The sequence below is a fragment of the Neoarius graeffei genome, chromosome 17, assembly GCF_027579695.1.
Source record: "Neoarius graeffei isolate fNeoGra1 chromosome 17, fNeoGra1.pri, whole genome shotgun sequence".
NCBI lineage: Eukaryota > Metazoa > Chordata > Actinopteri > Siluriformes > Ariidae > Neoarius > Neoarius graeffei.
In genome coordinates this window covers 64,918,214-64,941,676 of record NC_083585.1, presented here as the reverse complement: position 1 = coordinate 64,941,676, position 23,463 = coordinate 64,918,214, and the positions used below count along the sequence as shown (strand labels likewise).

Sequence of the window (23,463 nt, the reverse complement as noted above, 5' to 3'; positions counted from 1 at the left end):
TCCTTTTCTATGTTCGGCGGCACAGGAGAGCTGATGCACATGAGAGAGCTGCTGAATCAAGCTGTGTTCTCAGGATGTTGAAACACTGGAGGAAACTGAAGGTTCGAGATGGACTTCTTTACAGAGTGAAAAGGGACAGATACATGAACAGGAAGATCTTTCAATTTGTCATTCCTGAAGCTCTGAAGCAGCAAGTCCTGCGTGGAGTTCATGATTCTGCTGGTCACCAAGGCCGATCAAGAACACTCTCTCTGGCCAGTGAACGATTTTTCTGGACAGGCATGCAGAGAGATGTCATGAACTATGTCAAACACTGTCAGAGATGCATCTTGGGGAAAACCCCTGAACCTGATGCACGAGCCCCTCTTGAGAACATACACACTTCGGCTCCAATGGATCTTGTGTGTATAGATTTTTGGATGGCAGAATTGAACGACAAGAGAACTATTGATGTCCTTGTTGTTACAGACCATTTTTCAAAGGTGGCTCTAGCCTTTCCCTGCCATAACCAATCCGCAAAGCAAGTTGCCTGTTGTCTATGGGATAAATTTTTCTGCGTCTATGGGTTCGCCAAGAGAATCCATTCAGATCGGGGGGCTAACTTTGAGAGTCGGCTTCTTGAGGATCTACTGGAGATGGCAGGTGTGCAAAAATCCCATACGACTCCCTCTCACCCTATGGGTGATGGCATTATGGAGAGGTTTAACAGAACTCTAGGGGGCATGATTAGAGTTCTTCCTCCAAAGTCTAAGTCCAAGTGGCTGCAAATGCTCCAGATGTTGACTTTCTGTTATAACTCTACAGTACACGAGACCACAGGCTTCGCACCGTTTTACCTAATGTTTGGGCGAATCCTGTGTTTGCCTGTTGATGTCATGTTCCATCATGTACTGAAGGATACCAGTGTCGTCAGCCACCATGAGTTTGTGCATCATCTGAAGAGGGACCTCTCTGAAGCAGCACAGATCGCTCAGTGGAATGCCATCAGAGAACAGGACCGCTATGTCAAGCTCTACAACTGAAAGGTCAGAGGCCTACCGTTGAGCATAGGCAACAGGGTGTTGTTGACTAACCGTGGTGAGAGGGGTAAGAGGAAGATTGCTGACCGGTGGGACTTGACTCCTTTTGATGTGGTGTCAGTGAGATCAGCAATCAACGTGTACAGAATCAAAGATGCTGTCACAGGAAAGGAAAAGGTTGTACACAGAAACCTTCTGCTCCCTGTTGATTTCCTGATGAACGCTGATCAAGAAGAGGACCGAGCATCTCTTGGAGACTCACAGTCTTCTGCTTCCTGTGTCAATGTTCGGAGCTCTGTTACATTGGATAATCCAGAGGATTCTCACATGCACACCATGGACTGGCTCATGCAATCACCAGACCAAGCGGAGACAGAGAGCGGAAGTTTCCTTGATGGTGATGTTGTTGGGGAGGCCTCACCTGTGAATGCGAATGAGATCCAACCAGATGAACTGCTGGACAGTGTCTCTGAGGACTCTGCACCCGATCACAATTCTGAAGGCACAGATGCCCTACACAGCACATCACAGAACACAGACACACTACTCCATGACACACTACAAGAACATGAAATAGCACACTTACCTGTTGACCAGTGTGTTGCTCTCCCTGGCCCTTCAGATCTAGTTGAGGGTAGGTCAGAGCAGGTCAGTTGTATATGCCCTCAGAATTCACAAGCCCCTTCAGTTCACACTAGATGTGGGAGGAGTATTAGGAACCCATGTAGGCTTATTTGTGAGATGTCAGGCCAAAAGCTATTGGGACTTGCTGGACCTCTTAAAGGGTCTGTTTTTGGTTTCAGTCTTTCTGGCAATAATGGGAATGTACAGACTGTTTGATTTTTTTTTTTTTTTTGTTTTTGTTTTGATTGCCAGACTGGTTTGTGGCCAGGTCAAGTGGTTCTATTGGATGAGCAAAGATATGTCCACACTATGAGGTGCAGATGGCATCTCTTGTATTCTGTGATAGGCATCACGTTTGGTACCACCCTGTTCTTATGCACTTCTTATGGAAGGACTCCTAATATTGATATTTGGTACATCAGTGCTCAGGACACAGTTTTTTTTTCTTAATTTCTTTCTTTTCTCAGTTTCTCAGTTCTCAACCCTTTGCACCATTTTTGCATAATTTTAGGGGGGTGTATGTAACAGAATAGAAGGAGCACTTGGTTAAATTATTTTAAATGGTGCAATGACGCCTCTAGTGGTAGCCTGGTACAGTGTAGTGGGAGATCGCATGAAATTGCTCAAAGCAATTCAGGACACTAAATGGAGTGTTATCCAGACCGATCTGTAGGCTAACTCCCACGACTCCACTGTACCTTAAATGTATTTCAGCAAATAAAAGGGAGTTTGTGATCCACCCGGCTGTCCAAGTGTCTGATGGTGTGTGTGTGGAACCAGTAGAGTGGTGCTGCGGAGGTGAACCCATCACACAAGCATAAGACAGAGTCCAATGTGTTTCTTCCTTTATGGAATCCGCTTGATTCCATTCGTGCCAGCTCTGTTGATCTATTTGCTCTGAATCCATATTGACTATCACTGAGTAGTTTGTATTTTCTAATGAATTTATCTAATCTGATATTGAATAGTTTTTCAAGAATTTTGGAGAATTGAGGAAATAAAGAAACAGGTCTGTAATTTTGTGAAGTTGTGTTTGTCCCCAGATGTATACAATGGAATTACTTTTGCTATTTTCATATTGCTTGGAAATGTACCGGTTTGAAATGATAAGTTACAGATGTATGTTAATGGTTTAGAAATCCCCCCAATAATAGTTTTCACTAGTTTCATATCAATATCATTACAATCTGTGGACATTTTATTACTACATTCATTAACTATAACAATAATTTCTCTCTCATCTACTGGTGTAAGAAACACAGAACAATAATTCCTCTTTATAATATTATCTATACAATCATCATTTGTTACCGGATCAGAGATATTTTGAGCTAATCTTGGTCCAACATTAACAAAAAAAATTATTAAAACTATTAGCAACTACATCCATGTAATAATTTTCAATATCTTTGTCATTAAAGTATTTAGGGTAATGTATTTGTCCAGAACCATCTTTAATAATACTATTTAATATTTTCCATATTCTTTTAGTATTATTTTTGCTATTATCTATTAATTTGCCATAATGATCCTTCCTACATCTCCTTATGATACTCGTTAACTTGTTTTTATATTTTTTATATTTATTTTCTGCCTCTTTGGTTCTTAATTTAATAAATTCTCTATAGTGTGTATTTTTCTTCTTACAGGCATTTTGTAATCCCTTAGTAATCCAAGGTTGGTCATTATAGTTTTGTTTTGTATTCTATTGTATTCAGTGGGCAATTCTTATCATATAATAATTTGAATATACTTAAAACATTATCATATGCTCGATCAATGCTATTCTCTGTATAAACTGATTCCCAGTCTTGCAGTAATAAATCATTATTTAATGCAAACATGGCTTCCTCTGCCCTAACTCTTCTGTACTTAAGTTTATGGTCTGCCACATTTCTCTTACAATTACAATCATAAATTGTAAAAACTGGTAGATGATCACTGATATAATTGATTAATATTCCACTTATAATGTTATTATCTATGTCATTGGTAAATATATTATCTATTAAAGTAGCACTATGGTCAGTAATTCTGGTGGGTCTGGTAATTTTGGGGTGAAGACTCATACTGTACATGGTATTAATAAATTCCTCAATCATACTGTGCTTATTAGGGTTCAACAGATCAATATTAGTATCCCCACAAATGAAGATAATTTTTTTTTTTATTATCTACTGTAAATGTCTTTTCTACCCAGTCCTTAAATGCCTCTATACTAGTTTCTGGTGCTCTCTATATACAGCTCATCTCATCTCATTATCTCTAGCCACTTTATCCTTCTACAGGGTCGCAGGCAAGCTGGCGCCTATCCCAGCTGACTACGGGCGAAAGGCGGGGTACACCCTGGACAAGTCGCCAGGTCATCACAGGGCTGACACATAGACACAGACAACCATTCACACTCACATTCACACCTACGGTCAATTTAGAGTCACCAGTTAACCTAACCTGCATGTCTTTGGACTGTGGGGGAAACCGGAGCACCCGGAGGAAACCCACGCAGACACGGGGAGAACATGCAAACTCCACACAGAAAGGCCCTCGCTGGCCCCGGGGTTCGAACCCAGGACCTTCTTGCTGTGAGGCGACAGCGCTAACCACTACACCACCGTGCCGCCCTATATACAGCTAATTAATACATTTCTACTTTTTTCAATATTCATTTCAATTGTTAAAAATTCTAATAAATTATCAATCACCGTTGTCATGCCATCTATTAACTTATAATTCAAATTACAGTCCACATACACCGCCACTCCTCCTCCACCTTTATTTTTCCTGTTTATAGAATTAAATTCATATCCAGCCAGTTCGAAATCCACTCCTTTCTCCAGGTCAATCCAGGTCTCCAATATGGCATTTATGTTGAATGGATGAGTAAACTGACTTCAGTATTTCTTGATGTGTTTGAAGTTAGTGTCCATGCTTCTGCTGTTGAAGTGTATTATTGATCATTTTCCCACAGCCTCAGTGGACTGATTGTACTGTTCCTCTGTGTAATGGTGGCAATTGTCATTCATGGTTGAGAAAAAGTTATTGTCCGGGTCTATGTGATTTTCTGTATCCAGTAGTTTATGGTCAGTGAATTCATGTGGTTTCAGTTCCAGGTTTTCATAATCAACAAGCATTTGCTTTAGCCGAGTAGTGTTCCGAGTAATGGATGAAAGAGTTATTTCGGTGTGTGTCATGGTTGAGTTTGGTGTAGTGTCATGTCGGTATTGATTACCTTACAGTCCTGATAGCCATCACTGGTATTTGTCCAAGTCCTCCATATGACCAGAACTCTCGCCTCCTCCGGTGTACCATTCAGCTTAATGAATACTTTGCAGTTGGTGATCCATGTAGATTGAATTTTATTTTCTTTCTTCAGATGTCATGCTTTTCTGGCGATGTCAGCATTGCGTTTTGTCCAGTGATCGTTGATGTAGATGTTTGTACCTTTCAGTTTCCTTCCTTGTTTCAGCAATGCAGCTTTATGTTTCCGATTGATGAATCTCATGATGATGGCAGTGTTTTCCTTGTCTCTCCTGGGTAGAATGTGGCAGGCATTCATTGCTGCAATTAGTGATGGAAAGTTCGGCTCTCTTCAGAGAGTCGGTTCTTGTGGCACGGCTCCCAAAGAAGAGCTGGCTCTTTTGGCTCCCAAATGGCTCTTAATTTATTATCATCTGTAGCCTCGTATTTTAGCCTAACTTGGCAAATATGAATGCTTTGTGTGTTGATAAACCCTTTTGCATTCAGTGTTTTTATGAGAAGCCTTATAATTGCCTAATTTTGTGTATTTGTTCTGTTACAAAAGCAGGCACTTACTTTTGTTTAATATTTTAATCAAACTTTTAATTTAACACAAAAACAACCTAGGTAACAATTTTACATAGTAACTACGTACTTACAACGTAGTGGTTTGGTAGATGTTACGTAGAGTTTTTACGTAGTTTCTACATAAAATTCTGTACTACCAGCAATGTTTTTACTACATCGTAAAGTTACGTAGAGAAATTACGTACCCACCACCTTCCCACTACCCTATGAGGACCTTCCCACTATACTATGGGGACCTTCCCACTATACGATGGATACTTTCACATTCATATGGGCACGTTCTCACCACCTTACATTTTCACATCCTTTCTACTACCTTACAAAACCCGAGTAATCTTATGCAGAAAACATGGAAGAAGCAACAATATTTTGCATAGTTGGTGCTTTTATTTCAACAAAAAAAATAGCTGCATCAGCCAGGTTAGGTTAGAAATGTGAACAATATATATATAAAACCGCGTGTACTAGTAAAATTGACAAACATAACAGGTAGTTGTAGTTTCACATTACCACTTATTTCCAGTTTAATGAAAGTTTCTACAGACAGAAGCATGGATGTGCCATGGGCTCACCGGTGTCCCCTATTGTGGCCAATCTTTACATGGAGGAAGTGGAACATAAAGCTTTGACCACTTTTTCAGGAGTTGCTCCCAGCCACTGGTTCAGATATGTGGATGACACCTGGGTTAAAATCAAAACCCATAAAGTGGAATCCTTCTCTAAGCACATCAATGCAGTGGATATCAACATCAATTTCACTCGGGAGGATGTCAGTGGGAATAATCTAGCCTTCTTGGATTGTGATGTACACATTAGACAAGACAGAAGCCTTAGCATCGAGGTCCACCGGAAACCCCCACACACAGACCAGTACCTACTCTTCGACTCTCACCACCCACTGGAACACAAATTGGGGGTCATTAGGACCTTGCAACACAGGGCTCAGAACATCCCTACAATGGTAGAGGGAAAAGAGAAGGAGCAGAATCACATCAAGAAAGCACTTCAGAACTGCGGGTATCCCAACTGGTCTTTCTTCAAGAGCAGAAAAAGGAACATAACGGACAAGGAGGATAACAGGAACAAATGCAAGAACATTGTCATTCCCTACATTTCTGGTCTATCTGAGAAACTCAGGAGGATCTTCTACAACCACAACATTCCGGTACATTTCAGACCCAGTAACACCCTGAAGCAGAAACTGGTCCACCCTAAGGACAGAATAGCCAGACACAAACAGGACAACATAGTATATGCAATTCAGTGCAGTGAGGAATGCACAGATTCATATATTGGGGAAACAAAACAACTGCTTCACAGGCGTATGGCTCAACAGAGGAGAGCCAGTTCCTCAGGCCAGGACTCTGCTGTCTACCTTCATCTCAACAACAAAAGACACTCATTTCAGGATTGCAACGTACGCATTTTAGCCAGAGAGGCTCATTTGTATGAGCGAGGAGTTAAAGAAGCCATTTTTGTCAACCTGGAACGGCCATCACTGAACAGAGGTGGGGGTCTAAGACATCATTTATCAGCCACCTACAATGCAGTCCTTGGCACACTTCCCAGACAACTGAATGCACACCAAAACCCAGCTGTTTTCAGGCTACATCCACATGACAACGGCAATGAGATTTTTTTTTTTTAAATATTGCGTCCACATGGGCAATGGATCAGTAAAATATCAGGTACATATGGCAATGCAACGCTTGCTGAAAACGATGCAATACACATGCCACACCTCTACGTGCGCTGTAAGACGATCCCATCGGAGACACCAGAACAATAGAAGAAGTACGACGTATGCGCATAAACCCCTTCTTCTACCCGGCGTCATAGACATATAAACATAGGCGCCGCATTGAGCCTGGTGGCCCGTTGCTGGGATACGTCAGAGTGTCCACCATTTTGGATGTGGCAAATCTTCCCCGTAAACCAATGCAAGTAAATGGACTGAACTTCATAAAGCCCCTTTCTACAATAATGTTTAACTCGATGCCTTTTATTCACCCATTAAGACACACACATATATATTTGGGAAACAAACAGGCATCAAAACAACATATATAACTTTTAATGTGATGGTTATAAATAGTGTGCGAAATACCCGTCAATATTCCGTGGGAGGTGTGACCTATTTTCCTCAACATGCAGCAGGCCTATACCGGAATCAAGCTATTGGAAACTTGTTTTTTTTTTTTTTATTCCGCTGCTACTATCGTAGGCTACTAACGATATCTACACATCAAGGCATGTTTTGGAGCTCAGTCAAGTCAAGTCAAGTTTATTTGTATAGCGCTTTTAACAATAAACATTGTCGCAAAGCAGCTTTACAGAATTTGAACGACTTAAAACATGAGCTAATTTTATCCCTAATCTATCCCCAATGAGCAAGCCTATGGCGATGGTGGCAAGGAAACACTCCCTCAGACGACATGAGGAAGAAACCTCGAGAGGAACCAGACTCAAAAGGGAACCCATCCTCATTTGGGCAACAACAGACAGCATGACTATAACATTAACAGTTTTAACATGAGGACAGTTTCGTTGATGTTATAACTCTTCATTGATGGAAACTTGAGTGGGGATCGTGTAGAATAATGTGCTGTGCTTACGCTGCTGAAGCCGTGCCGTGCCGTCTCTGCATCACTTTCATTAAATGCCATGCAGATAGGCTATAAAATGTCTCCAAAAACAAATTTTGCAATATACAGTGCTATATGCAAAAAAATTCAATTAAACCATATTACAATGGGATTGCTCAATGTGATTGCTTCACAGTCTGACATGCTTCCAATCTCTTCTATTTTTGAGTGTGCCATCACCATCTGACAGCTGGTGGTGAAATTGGTTGGGTGGGCTATGAAATAAATTATAAATTTATTTATAAATTATAAATTGTTTGGAGACAGGTTTCACCAAGCGGCTATTATGCGCAAGACTTCATATTAGCCCAAAGTCAGAAAAATCTGTTCGTAAAATTACGTTATAATGACCAAATACAATGAAAAGTATTTTTCCAGTCTCACCTGTGAAAGGTAATCCCATGTGATCTCGTTTGGACGGTAAACCTGTTGGTACAGTTAAACACAGCACATGAATGAGGCATCTTTATTCTCCACTTTGCCACATCCAATATGGCGGCGAGGATGACATATGATTCTACGCGGAAGGCGGCATCTATGTTTATATGTCTATGCCCAGCATGAAGCAGTCACAGTCATGTGGCTGTGACGTCATCGTAAACAAATCCGTTCTACTCATCCAGACGACTTCGCAATGGCGCCATTGCCAGATCTTTCCACTCTGGAACCCGTTCTCAAAAGATTTCGTTTTGGGGCACCCAAAACACCGGTGCCGTGTGGACGCCAGGCCGAAACGATAAACAATTTTATCAGATTCACCTGAATCTGTTGCCGTGTGGACAGGGCCTCAGGCCAAGTTTACATTAGACTGTATCTGTCTCGTTTTCTTCGCGGATGCACTGTCCATTTACATTAAAACGCCTGGAAACGCCGGGAAACAGGAATCCGCCAGGGTCCACGTATTCAATCTAGATCCTGTCTGGTCCGGTGCTGTTTAAACATTGAGAATACGCGGATACGCTGTGCTGAGCTCTAGCTGGCATCGTCATTGGACAACATCACTGTGACATCCACCTTTCTGATTCGCTGGCGTTGGTCATGTGACGCGACTGCTGAAAAACGGCGCGGACTTCCGCCTTGTATCACCTTTCATTAAAGAGTATAAAAGTATGAAAATACTGCAAATACTGATGCAAATACTGCCCATTGTGTAATTATGATTGTCTTTAGGCTTGCCATCCTTCCACTTGCAAGTGGTAAGTGACGCGCATGCCCGACATGCACTGAGATCACACACACAGTGGCTCAGTCCCAAATCACTGCTTGTGCGCTCCACTCGCGCGCTCTGTGAGCTGCGCAGGGCCGGAGTGCGCACCCTCCAGAGGGCACTCGCTGTTCAGGGCGGAGTGATTTGGAGCGCAGGATGCCTGCGGAGCCGAGCGTATCCGTGTATTGGCGTTGCTATGTGCACGCGAATCGTGTATTGGCGTTGCTGTGTGCACACTAATCGTTTTAAAAACATTAATCTGATGATCCGCTGATACGGTCTAATGTAAACCCCACCTCAGTGACACACAGGAGGACAGAGAGAATCAGCATTCCATTGATCACCTTAACGGGCAATCCATTGATCACCCTAAAGTCTCTCGAGGCCGTTCACATCCAGTCCCCAGTGACCCACACCAACAGGATGACTCAATGACACCTTAGATGAGCTTTTCATCCATGAAAGGATAAATACCTGATACTCCCTACTAGTCAGACAGAACTGAAGAAGCCTTTCGGATGAGAGGTGAAACGTCTTCAAGAATCTTCAAGCAAGTCCAGTTGCTCTCTTTTACCACCCACAGTTGTTCTGGCTCTAGAAAATATTTAATGGTGAACCAGTATTCAATAATAGAAATTCTAGCAGTGAAAGAGCTAACAGCTGTCTCTGGTTTCCGAATCAGATGAATGGTGGGTTGGTACAGTAGTTGTCTCCTTAGTTGTTGCAGCCACAGCAGTGCGAGCCTGCAAATATAATTATAATCAATGATAAATTAGGAAATCCTTGTTTCCCACTATATGGTCAGATTAAGTGATGTATGCACACATGAAATATTTGCAAGAGGTAAGTACTTACAGATAATTCTGCACAATTTCATCTACGCGCATCAGAACCTTTCTCTGATAATCTATAAAAACACACAAAAAGGAAATGGTGAGTGTCATGGGCCACATAAAAACGAGTGAGCATTATGCATTTATGTATTAAAGACATACATTTAAAAAATGGTTGGATTTTATGATAAAATGTCACACATAAGTAATATTATTAGTCCTGGATGTCACGACACAGATATTCAGACTGGCAGATCACAAATGTCTCGTCTCATCTCATCTCATTATCTCTAGCCACTTTATCCTGTTCTACAGGGTTGCAGGCAAGCTGGAGCCCATCCCAGCTGACTATGGGCGAGAGGCAGGGTACACCCTGGACAAGTCACCAGGTCATCACCGGGCTGACACATAGACACAGACAACCATTCACACTCACATTCACACCTATGGTCAATTTAGAGTCACCAGTTAACCTAAGCTGCATGTCTTTGGACTGTGGGGGAAACCGGAGCACCTGGAGGAAACCCACGCAGACATGGGGAGAACATGCAAACGCCACACAGAAAGATCACAAATGTAAGTCATTTATTCAAGTAGTGTTTCTATCTTTTCATAAAATGATCTCCACCACGAGCCCATCATCCCCCACAAACAACATGGCGCCACGCGTGCTTTCCTGTGGTGGAGACTCAGACACTAACATTCATTAAAATAAAAATTTAACCATAACATTTGCATATAATATATCATCAGACTTAATCACTTTATATTCACATAGTGACAACAATAGCAAGGGTAACATTCTTACCTTGAAAGATTCTGTTGATCAAAGCTCTCCAATAATAACCAAACACCTTCCCTTCGCACCAATAAAAACAACTGGGAGGCCGGAAGTCGCTCCTTCAACGGGTTTTGAAAGACCAATGCGATCCGGAGCCGCAAAGCATGATGGGATAGTGGTCAGTCAGCATATGCCCTTTTCCCGCCAAGTTAACAGGGTGGAGGGGGTCAGGGGGAGGGGGTCAGGGGGAGGGGGTCAGGGAGAGGGGTGGGGATTGGATTGGATTGATAATTTCTACGAAAAGCGTCGACAAGTAGCCCGAAGCACCCTGGGAAATGAAACTGTACATGCTGATTCAGTGAATCTGAGCATATTTTGAGTAATTTTGCTTGCTTCAAGTTTTCTGTTGTGTTTACTCTTTTATACCTCCCTCCCCCCGGTCGCTGAAGGGGGGGTTAAACCCCTCCCCCAGATCCGCCCCGGGGGTCACAAACATTCTCAATCACACATCACAGGAAGAGAAACAGGCTCAAATCATCGGTCACGGAAATAATTTGTTGGCAATCACGGATCATGTGAAAGTCCTCCCCTTCAGTTAAAGTTTTGTGTGGACCAAACATGATTTTGGATAAAAAATACCACTAATAGTTATATTAGAGGGTTAAAATGCAGATAAACTGATAAGACAAACCTAACTGCAAAATCATGACTCTACAAACTTTTATTTCATTGAAATGGCCTCATTCAGCACTATTTTAATGTTAAAATACAATCAATTCATCAATAGACCAAGATCACATTGTTAATGTGATCTTGGTCTATTGATGAATTCACCATTATATTCACCATTTACAGTATAGGTGAACCAAGATGGCACCACGGACGGTTGCCTCGGTACTTCACTCTCTCATACTTTCTACATTTTTGTGTATTTGTTGTGTTTCTTGCGCTTCTTCGCTGGTCACATACTCCAGAGAAGAACTCATAAACATTGGAATAACCACCAGTAAAGTTTTTTCATCGGTTTTCATCGATCCGGAAAGTTTTCTAGAGCTACTTGTTGGAGGAGCAGCAGCTCTCTATGGTCTCCGCTGAGGACGCCGGAGACACCGGGGTAAGCGAGCTGGCACGCTTGTCAGGCTGAGGCAGCGGGGGTTTCACACTGCGCTCCCGTCTATTCACCTGGCTAACGTCCACTCTCTGGCCAACAAGATGGACAAACTGCTGCTCCTCAACTCAATCAACATGGATTTTAACATATCTGCTGCCTTGTGCTTCACCGAAACCTGGCTCGGTGAGCACATCCCGGACACTTCTCTCCATCTGCCTGGATTTCACCTGCACCGAGCGGACCACAAAACGGAGCTCACGGGGAAAACGAGGGGAGGTGGAGTCTGCTTTTACAGTAACGAAGGTTGGTGTACTGATGTCATGGTTCTAAACAAGTCATGCAGTCCTCATCTGGAGACATTATTCATAAACTGCAAACCATTTTATGCTCTGCGAGAGTTTTCCTCATTTATTCTGGTTGGAGTTTACATCCCTCCTCAGGCTTGTGTTACTGAGGCGTTACAACACCTGGCTGACCAGATAAACAATGTGGAGAAAAAACACCCGGACTCTTTGCTCATTGTTTTGGGGGACTTTAACAAAGCAAACCTCAGCCATGAACTGCCAAAATATAAACAGCACATTAAGTGTCCCACCAGGGACACTAACACTGTTTTAAAGGACTCATACCACTCTGTCCCCTGTGCAGCCTTGGGACTATCTGATCACTGCATTGTTCATCTTATCCCGACCTACAGGCAGAAGCTGAAATCTGCTAAGCCTGTAGTTAAGATGGTGAAGAGATGGTCTGATGAGGCCACAGTGGAACTACAAGCCTGCTTTGACTGCACTGATTGGAGTGTTTTTGAGGCTGCAGCTTCAGACCTGCATGAACTGTCTGATACCGTGACATCTTACATCAGTTTTTGTGAGGATATGTGCGTGCCCACCAAGACCTTCCGCACATACAACAACAACAAACCCTGGTTCACTGCAAAACTCAGGCAGCTTCGCCAGGCCAAGGAGGAGGCCTACAGAAGTGGGGACAGAGTCCTGTACAAACAGGCCAGAAACACACTGACGAAAGAGGTGAAAGTAACTAATGGCCCTTTTCCACTACCCTTTTTCAGCTCACTTCAGCTCGCTTCAGCCCGACATGACTCGCGTTTCGACTACCAAAAAACAGCATGACTCGGCTCGCTTCAGCCCTGCTTAGCCCCTAAAACTCGCACCATTTTGGAGTGGGGCTGAAGCGAGCCAAACCGAGCCGAGTGAGGCTGGGGGCGTGAGCAGACACTCCCCTGTGCACTGATTGGTGAGGAGGAGTGTCCTCACATGCCCACACACGCCCCGCGAGCACGCTGGGATCTGTAAACACCGCAAACCCGGAAGAAGAAGAATTACGAATTATGAGAATTTCTGAAGCCTTATGCGCCTTGCCTCATCTATACGCTCTTGCCAGTATCTGTTGGCATTGTCGGTGACAACAAGCCACAGCACCAAGACCAGCAACACTAACGACTCCATGTCCTCCATGTTTATTGTTTACTATTCGGGTCGTGAGACTACCGCTTAAAAGGCCACTGATGTCACTGTTTGCGCTGCTTAATGACATCATGTGACGTCCACCCACTTTCGCTAACTCCACCCAATGTGTCCACCCACTTCCAGCCAGCATGGTTCAGCGCGGTTGTAGTCGAAATGCAACTCCAACAGCCCCGCTCAGCTCGACTCAGCCCGACTCAGCATGGCACGGCTCAGCCGCATTTGTAGTGGAAAAGCGGCATAAGAGGAGCTACGCTGAAAGGATCAAAAACAGCCTTTCAGCCAACGATCCGGCGTCAGTGTGGAAAGGCCTGAAGAATATCACCAGCTACAGGAGACCATCCCCCAACACTGCAATGAACCATCAACCGGCTGACGAGTTGAATGTGTTCTACTGCAGATTTGATACATTCACACCTCTCCCCACCTCAGACATTAAAGACCCATTTACACCCCCTGCTGTTCTGCCTCCTCTCGCCTCTGACCCCACACCAGCACTCAAGATCTGTGAAGAAGATATTTGTCAGCTTTTTCGCAGACAGAAGATCTGGAAGGCACCCAGCCCAGATGGTGTGTCACCCTCCTGTCTGAAGGTCTGTGCTGATCAGCTGGCCCCCATCTTCACCCAGATCTTCAGTAGATCCCTGGAGCTGTGTGAAGTCCCCTCGTGCTTCAAACGCTCCACAATAATCCCGGTTCCCAAGAAAACCACCATCACAGGACTGAATGACTACAGGCCTGTAGCCCTCACATCTGTAGTCATGAAGTCCTTCGAGAGACTGGTGTTGTCACACCTGAAGGACATCACAGACCCCCTGCTGGACCCCCTGCAGTTTGCCTACCAGGCAAACAGGTCAGTGGATGATGCAATCAATATGGGTCTGCACTACATCCTGCAACACCTTGACTCTGCAGGGACATATGCCAGGATCCTGTTCGTGGACTTCAGTTCGGCGTTCAACACCATCATTCCAGACATCCTCCACACCAATCTTACCCAGCTCACTGTGCCCTCCTCCACCTGTCAGTGGGTTATAAACTTCCTGACTGACAGGAAGCAGCAGGTGAGGCTGGGGAGCATCACATCCAGCACCTGGACTATCAGCACTGGTGCCCCCCAGGGGTGTGTGCTCTCCCCACTGCTATTCTCTCTTTACACCAACGACTGCACCTCAAGAGACCCATCTGTTAAACTCCTGAAATTTGCAGACAACACAACGGTCATCGGCCTCATCCGAGACGGTGACGAGTCTGCATACAGATGGGAGGTTGAACGGCTGGTCTGTTGGTGCGGTCAGAACAATCTGGAGCTGAACATGCTCAAAACTGTGGAGATGACAGTGGACTTTAGGAGGAGCCCCCCACCCTGCTGCCCATCACCATCACCAACAACACTGTGACTGCTGTTGAAACCTTCAGGTTTCTGGGCTCCACAATCTCCCGGGACCTGAAGTGGGAGATCAACACAGTCACCATCATCAAAAAGGCCCAGCAGAGGTTGTACTTTCTGCACCAGCTCAGGAAGCTCAACCTGTCTAAGGAGCTGCTGACACAATTCTACTCTGCCATCATTCAGTCTGTTCTCTACTCTTCCATCACTGTTTGGTTTGGATCGGTCACCAAGCAGGACAAGAACAGACTGCAACGGACAATAAGGTCTGCAGAGAAAATTATTGGTGTCAGCCTGCCCTCCATCCAAGACCTGTACCTGTCCAGAGTCAGGAAACAGGCAGGTAAAATCTCTGCAGACCCATCACACCCTGGTCACAAATTGTTTAAACTTCTCCCCTCTGGGAGACGCTACAGATCACTGTATGCAAAAACAACCAGACACAAGAACAGTTTTTTCCCTCAGGCTGTTTCTGTGATGAACAGCTAAAACCGGACTCAAATATCAGTAACATCAACTGTGAAATAACTGCACACTCATACCATCATTCTGTGCACACTGTATATTTATATTTATATTTACCAAGTCATCCTTGCACTATGCACCATTTTGCACCAAAAGATTCTACATGTACATAGCTTTTTTTTGTTTTTTTTTGTCTACGCTTTTTTTTATCTGTTTGTACTGAGAGCTAAGTGAAACTGGAGTCAAATTCCTCGTGTGTGTTCACATACCTGGCAATAAAAGTGATTCTGATACTGATTAATGTTATTCATAGAGACATACAACAAAATGTCCGAAAGCAAATTATTAATACATTGATCATCAAATAGAAAATATACACAACATGTAGACTACGTAGTAGGACATATGTTGCTGGATGGTCGCCAGATAACGTGTCTGTTACATATTACCACAATGTTGTCATTACATATTACCACTACGTTGTCGTTAGGTATTACCACTACGTTGTCGTTAGGTATTACCACTACGTTGTCATTATGTATTACCACTACGTTGTCATTATGTATTACCACTACATTGTCATTAGGCATTACCACTACATTGTCGTTAGGTATTACCACTACATTGTCATTACGTATTACCACTACGTTGTTGTTGTATTACCACTATGTTGTCTTACGTATTACCACTACGTTGTCGTTAGGTATTACCACTACGTTGTCTTACATATTACCACTATGTTGTCATTATGTATTGGCACAACGTTGTATTAGGATGTGCCTAGTACGTAATGATGACTGTGGCAGCAGGGGAGTGGTCAAGCGCCGGTCTGTGACAAGAGGGCAGAGTCGGGGAAGGTAAGTGGCAGAATCACTACACCTGATGGCAATTAACCTGTTTGTGTGTGTCTTCCCAGTGACCGTGCCCTATTTAGGGAAGGAGAGTGGAGAGCAGGGAAGCTCATCGCCAGACGAGATGCTAGTCTGTGTCTCTAGTCTCCTAATAAAACGTTGTTTAGACTGAAAAGTTTGACAATAAAAAAAACCATATACGAACCTGATCTCTGTCCTGCCGTCCTCTGTGCTCCACCCACGCCTAGCAAACCGCTACCGTGGTGCCGAAACCCGGGAATTCAGAGTGGAGCACCAGCCGATCAGCCCCATGGAGTCCTCCCCGTTCGCCGACCTGGTCCACACCCTCGCCATGGCCCAGCAAAGCCAGCACCAGGCGCTTGTCACCCTCCAGAAGGAACAAGAGCGACGCTTCGAAGCCCTGGTGCTGGCCCAGCAGGAAGACCGTGAGGCGTTCTGGCACCTCCTCGCGTCGGCAGGGTCCACCAGCACTCCGGCCGCGGGCCCGTCTCCCCTCACCTTCACCAAGATGGGTCCGCAGGACGACCCCGAGGATTTCATCATGCTATTCGAACAAGTCGCAGAAGCCTCGGGGTGGCTGATGGAGCAGCGCGCAGCGTGCCTCCTCCCCCTCCTAACGGAAGAGTCACAGCTGGCCGCGCTACAGGTCCCCACTGACCACCGGCTGGCCTACGCGGACCTCTGCCGGGCCGTCCTCCAGCGCATGGGGTGCACTCCAGAGCAACAGCACCAGCGGTTCCGCACTTTGCGCTTGGAGGAAGCCGGCCGGCCGTGCTGGCGGTGGTTGAGGGCCAACAACCGCGACGCCGAGGGGATCATCGACCAGGTGGTGCTGGAACAATTCATCGCTCGCTTACCAGCAGGAACCGCGGAGTGGGTCCAGTGCCACCGCCCGGCGTCGCTGGATCAGGCAGTTGAGCTGGCGGAGGATCATTTGGCAGCTGTTCCGGTGGCAGGACAGCAGACAGCATCTTCTCTTCTCTCCTCTTCTCTCTCTCTCTCTCTCCCCCTCCTTCTGTGTCCCGTCCTTGCCCCATTCCCCCACCGCGGAGACAGGGGCCGGCACCACCCCAGCCGGCCCGCCACACCCACAGTGCCCTCCCATTTCTCCCTTCTGTGTCTGTCTCTCCCCCCAGCAGGTGAGTGAGCCCCAGAACACTGGTGCAGAGGGAAGGCCGGGCCAGTTTGCTGGCACTGCGGGGAGCCGGGCCACCTTCAACAGCAGTGCACGACAATGGAAGTGGGCGCAGTGGTTCGGATCCCCGATGCGCCAGAGGCCGCCCTCGATCGGGCCGGAGCGTATCACATACCGGTGAGTATCCAAGGGGCTACATATCAGGTGTTGGTGGATTCTGGTTGTAATCAGACCTCAATTCGCCAAAGCCTGGTTCAAAACAAAGCATTGGGGGGAGCACAGGGGGTGAAGGTGTTGTGTGTGCACAGGGATGTTCACCGCTACCCTTTGGTGTCGGTCCACATTTTTTTCAGAGGGGAAAAAGTTATAGTGAAGGCGGCAGTTAATCCTCGCCTTACCCACTCTTTAATTTTGGGGACTGATTGTCCGGGATTTCAGGAATTTATGACACAGTCAAGAGTGGGTCCTGCCATTTAACGGGGGGAGGTCCCGGTGTCGCTTTGGCGGGAGCAGCTGTCGCAGAGCCATCTATGTCATCTCCGCGTCAGAGTGAGGAGCCGCCGGCCCCTCCTCTCTCTCTTGGGGAATCCTTCGCCGATTTCCCATGAGAGCAGTCGCGAGACGAGACTCTGCGACATGCGTTTGACCAAGTGAGAGTAATCGATGGTCAAACGCTCCAGCTGAATGCAACCCCGTCCTTCTCCTACTTCGCGATTATGAAGGATAGGTTATACCAAGTGACGCAGAACACTCAGACTAAAGAGCGAGTCACGCAACTTTTAATTCCAAAGAGCCGCCGGGAATTGGTATTCCAGGCGGCTCATTTTAATCCCATGGCTGGACACTTAGGGCAGGATAAGACACTAGCCCGAATAATGGCCCGATTCTATTGGCCGGGGATTCGTGGCGATGTTCGTAGGTGGTGCACGGCATGCCGCGAATGCCAGTTAGTAAATCCGGCGGCCATTCCAAAAGCACCTTTGCGCCCCCTCCCATTAATCGAGACCCTGTTTGAGAGAATTGGGATGGATCTCGTCGGGCCATTAGATCGGTCAGCACTAGGGTACCGCTTTATATTAGTTCTGGTGGACTACCTGGAAGCAGTGCCTCTGCGCAATATCTCAGCACGCAGTATTGCGGAGGCACTCTTCCGCGTTATCTCCCGAGTTGGAATCCCGAAAGAGAATCTGACTGATCAAGGCACCACATTTATGTCACAGACACTGCGCGAACTGTATGGGTTATTGGGGATTAAGCCGATCTGCACCAGCGTGTATCACCCACAAACGGACGGTTTAGTGGAACGGTTCAATCACACCCTCAAAAATATCATTAAAAAATTCGTAAGTGAGGACGCACATAATTGGGATCAGTGGCTTGGGCCCTTGTTGTTCTCAGTGCAAGAGGTCGCCCAAGCCTCCACGGGGTTCTCCCCATTCGAATTATTATATGGGCGTAAGCCGCGCGGCATTCTAGACGTGCTGGGGGAAAATTGGGAGGAGGGACCTTCACAAAGTAAGAACGAAATTCAATACGTTATGGACCTGCACGCAAAACTCCACACGCTCACCCACCTAACCCAGGAGAATTTGCGGCAGGCCCAAGAACGGCAAGCCCGCCTGTACAACAAGGGTACGCACCTTAGAGAGTTCACACCGGGAGATAAAGTACTCGTACTGTTGCCCACATTGAGCTCCAAATTGATCGCCAGGTGGCAAGGGCCCTTTGAGGTCACACGGCGAGTCGGGGATGTCGACTATGAGGTGAGGCGAACGGACAGGGGTGGGGCGCTACAAATTTACCACCTCAACCTACTTAAACTCTGGAATGAGGAGGTCCCCGTGGCATTGGTGTCGGTGGTTCCGGAGAAGGCGGAGCTGGGGCCGGAGGTTCAAAAGGGGGCATTGGCATCATGCACCTGTCCGGTCCCCTGTGGAGACCACCTCTCCCCGACCCAACTCATGGAGGTCGCCCAGTTGCAGACCAAGTTTTCGGATGTGTTCTCGCCCCTGCCTGGTCGCACTAACCTCATAGAGCACCACATAGAGATGCCCCCGGGGGTAGTAGTGCGTAGCCACCCTTACAGGCTACCCGAACACAAAAAAAGGTGGTTCGGGAAGAACTTGAGACAATGCTCGAAATGGGCATCATCGAGGAGTCCCACAGTGACTGGAGCAGCCCGGTGGTCTTGGTACCTTGGTGGAGGGAGAGGACCGCCCCGTCCTGTACATTAGCAGGAAGCTGTCAGTGTGTGAGGGGCGCTAAAGCACGATCAAGAAATAGTGTCTGGCGATCAAGTGGGCGGTCCTCGCCCTCCATTACTACCTGCTGGGGCGCCCTTTCACCCTCTGTTCGGACCACGCGCCCCTCCAGTGGCTCCACCGCATGAAGGATGCCAACGCGCGGATCACCCGTTGGTATCTGGCACTCCAACCCTTCAATTTTAAGGTGGTCCACAGGCCGGGGGTGCAGATGGTTGTGGTGGACTTCCTCTCCCATCGGGGGGGGGGGGGGGGAGTCGGCTGCAGGCCGGACGGCCACCCGGCCTGAGTCGGGCGGTGGGGGTATGTGGCAGCGGGGGCATGGTCAAGCGCCGGTCTGTGATAGGAGGGCAGAGTCAGGGAAGCTAAGTGGCAGAATCACTACACCTGACGGCAATTAACCTGTTTGTGTGTGCCTTCCCACTGACCGCGCCCTATTTAGGGAAGGAGAGTGGAGAGCAGGGGAGCTCATCGCCGGACGAGATGATAGTCTGTGTCTCTAGTCTCCTAATAAAACGTTGTTTAGACTGAAAAGTTTGACAATAAAAAAACACATATACGAACCTGATCTCTGTCCTGCCGTCCTCTGTGCTCCACCCATGCCTAGCGAACCGCTACAATGACGTATTTCCCTGACATTACCAAACCACTACCTAACCACTACATCGTATATATGTTGTGTGTTTGCTGGGAAATGAACAAAACACTGCAAACAAATCCACAGAACAGACCAGAACAGAACCAAACTCAGTAACCAAACTGTATGTCCTCAGTGCAGGTTGGCATTCAAAAAACTCAAATGCCTCAGCTTGGATGGGCTGATGCGATTTCTCCTCTCAGTTAGTATCTGCCCTGTTTTTGAGAAGACTCTCTCCGAAGGAACAGATGTTGCCACAATACACAGTCTCCCCTCCATCACCTTCACCAGGTATGGGAAGACTGAGGCCTTGGCCTGCCACCAGCTCAGTGGGTCTTCTGCTTGTTGGATGAGGGGCTCCTCAAGATAACATCACATCTCCATTATAACATCAGCTGTAGTATTTCTCCTTGCAGCATCTCCTGTAGCTCTTTCATCAAAGAGCCTCCACACAGCAGAAGTTTGTGGCTCCTCCTCCACTTGGCCCTCTAATGGTGGAGCTGGCTGGCTGCTGGGGGTGCATTTTGCTGCTGTGGCAGTTATTCTCTGAAGTGCCTCGTCAACAACTCTGTTGTCACTGAATGCAAGCTTTTTAAACCTAGGATCCAGTAATGTGGTTTCTGAGAGGACAGTGTTGAACTCCATATGCAGAAATTTTCGGTCCATGGCTGAACAAAGAGCCGCAACCAATTCCTTTACTTTCTGCACAGTTACTGTCAGTTGGTGTTGGACTGTCTCCCGCTGAAGACCTTTGCAAAGCAGGAGCATTTTGGAGACTGTGACATAGATGAAGGAGAGAAAACAGCAACTTTTAAAACTAGCCTTTTTAAAAATTGTGCGGCATATTGCTTTTTTCAATTTAGTTTTGTCAATCATGTGTTGTTTCTGCAATGTATAATAGTTCTCTACTACTATTCATAGTAGAGAATAATCAAATTGTCCAATGTACCTGTCTGCACTTATCTCCACAGTCACCTCCTCAAATGGTTGCAGGATGGTGCAGACCTCTTTCACCAGCTCCCAATCATCTTGACTGAACGTATCAACAGGTGCGTTGATGAAGGCCAGGATGGAGATCAAGTCAAGTTTATTTGTATAGCGCTTTTAACAATAAACATTGTCACAAAGCAGCTTTACAGAATTTGAATGACTTAAAATAGCTAATTTTATCCCTAATCTATCCCCAATGAGCACGCCTGTGGCGATGGTGGCAAGGAAAAACTCCCTCAGACGACATGAGGAAGAAACCTCGAGAGGAACCAGACTCAAAAGGGAACCCATCCTCATTTGGGCAACAACAGCCAACATGGCTATAACATTAACAGTCCTAACATAAAGTCAGCTTCATTGACGCTATAAGCCCCCCACTGATGGAAACCCGAGTGCAAAACTGTTCACGACAACCGCAATCCCCAGCCACAAAAGCACCACTGCAAGAGTCCAGAGCATCCTCCAGGTGCGACCCTCAACTGTCCACATGGGGCCGCCCTCCACAGGAGCGATGCGATGAGACTCTAACCAGACACAGGACACCAGGATGGATCAGGCAGGTCCGAGGAGCAGAAGAGTTCAGCATCTCGATCCCAGGACTGACATGTAACTCATAGGGACAGATTTGGGGGGGGGATCCCTGGCATCTGGAGATGATGGCATCTTTTGTTTCAAGAATGCGTTTCAACATATAAAATGTTGAGTTCCACCTGGTAGCACACTCTTGTTTGGGCCTCAGTTTGGGCAACTCCATCTGGCGCTGTGTGGACTTCAGCCTCTCTGCAGCTACTGTGCTTCTGTGGAAAAACTCCACAATAGCCTTTACCTTGTCCATGGTTGTTTTCACCACCTTCAGGGAATCTCTTATCATCAGGTTTAATGTATGCACCAGACATGGGTGGTGGGTCCACTTCAGATTTTTTATGGCTTTGGTGATGTTTGCAGCATTATCACTCACACAGCACACCACTTTGTCCTGTACTTGCCACTCATTTACCACTCTTAATAGCTCCTCTACCAAGTTTTCTGCAGTGTGTCTGTCAGTGAACTCAAAGCAGTCCAGCAGGCAAGATGTCATCTTGTAATTTTCAATAAAGTGGCAAGTGATGGACATGAAAGAGCAGGTGGTTCTAGAGGTCCAGCAGTCAGTTGTCAGGCAAACTGGTGGAGCTTTTTTCACCCTGTCTTGCCATAATGCATGTTCTGTGTCATATAGTTTTGGGATCATTGTTAGGGACAGTGTTTTTCTACTGGGTAGAGTGTATGTGGGATTTAAGGCTTTGACAAAACTTTTAAAACCTTTGTCCTCCACAATGGAAAAGGCCTGGAAATCAGTGGCAATCATTTTAGCCAACTCTTCATCAATACTGTGCTGTTTGGAACTCCGTCTGGAACTCCGTCATCTGCTTTGGTATAAACTGACTTATTTGGCTTTGAGTTGCAGTAGGAGGGGTTATTGTACTTGCACTACTAGTAGCTGCTGCAGCAGTTGGTTTGGGACAAACCAGGGTCAGTAGACGTTGAGTCAGCTTGCCCTCTCTCCTCCAACTGCACTGTGGGATGTACAGTTCTGATGTGTCTGTGCAGGTTTGTGGTGGAACTTGCTCTTACTGTTGTTTTCATTTTACAGTGAAAGCACTCTGCTCTGCTATTCCCAATATCTTTAAACTGCAGCCAGATGCTGCTTCGTTTACGGGTGTCAGTCATCTCATCTCTCATCTCATTATCTCTAGCCGCTTTATCCTTCTACAGGGTCGCAGGCAAGCTGGAGCCTATCCCAGCTGACTACAGGCGAAAGGCGGGGTACACCCTGGACAAGTCGCCAGGTCATCACAGGGCTGACACATAGACACAGACAACCATTCACACTCACATTCACACCTACAGTCAATTTAGAGTCACCAGTTAACCTAACCTGCATGTCTTTGGACTGTGGGGGAAACCGGAGCACCCAGAGGAAACCCACGCGGACACGGGGAGAACATGCAAACTCCACACAGAAAGGCCCTCGCCGGCCCCGGGGCTCGAACCCAGGACCTTCTTGCTGTGAGGTGACAGCGCTAACCACTACACCATCGTGCCGCCCTGGTGTCAGTCATATTTATGCATTTTTGCGATGCACTCGCACTGTCCTCCTCACCGCCAAAGGCGGAGTGGGGGGATGGCTTTGGGGGCTTAAGCCCC

General features: G+C 46.4%; 1 protein-coding gene across 1 annotated transcript in view; it reads right to left on the bottom strand.

Annotated features, from left to right (window-relative positions):
• Nucleotides 1-5,835: 5,835 nt before the first annotated feature.
• Nucleotides 5,836-23,463, bottom strand: part of LOC132864429 (tripartite motif-containing protein 16-like) — a 79,786-nt gene continuing 62,158 nt past the window's right edge. Inside the window, exons 2-3 of the transcript XR_009650223.1 lie at nt 10,176-10,227; nt 5,836-10,063 (exon numbers count right to left, since the gene is read on the bottom strand). The gene's annotated coding sequence lies outside the window, so the exon portion shown is untranslated. The remainder of the gene's footprint in view (nt 10,064-10,175; nt 10,228-23,463) is intronic.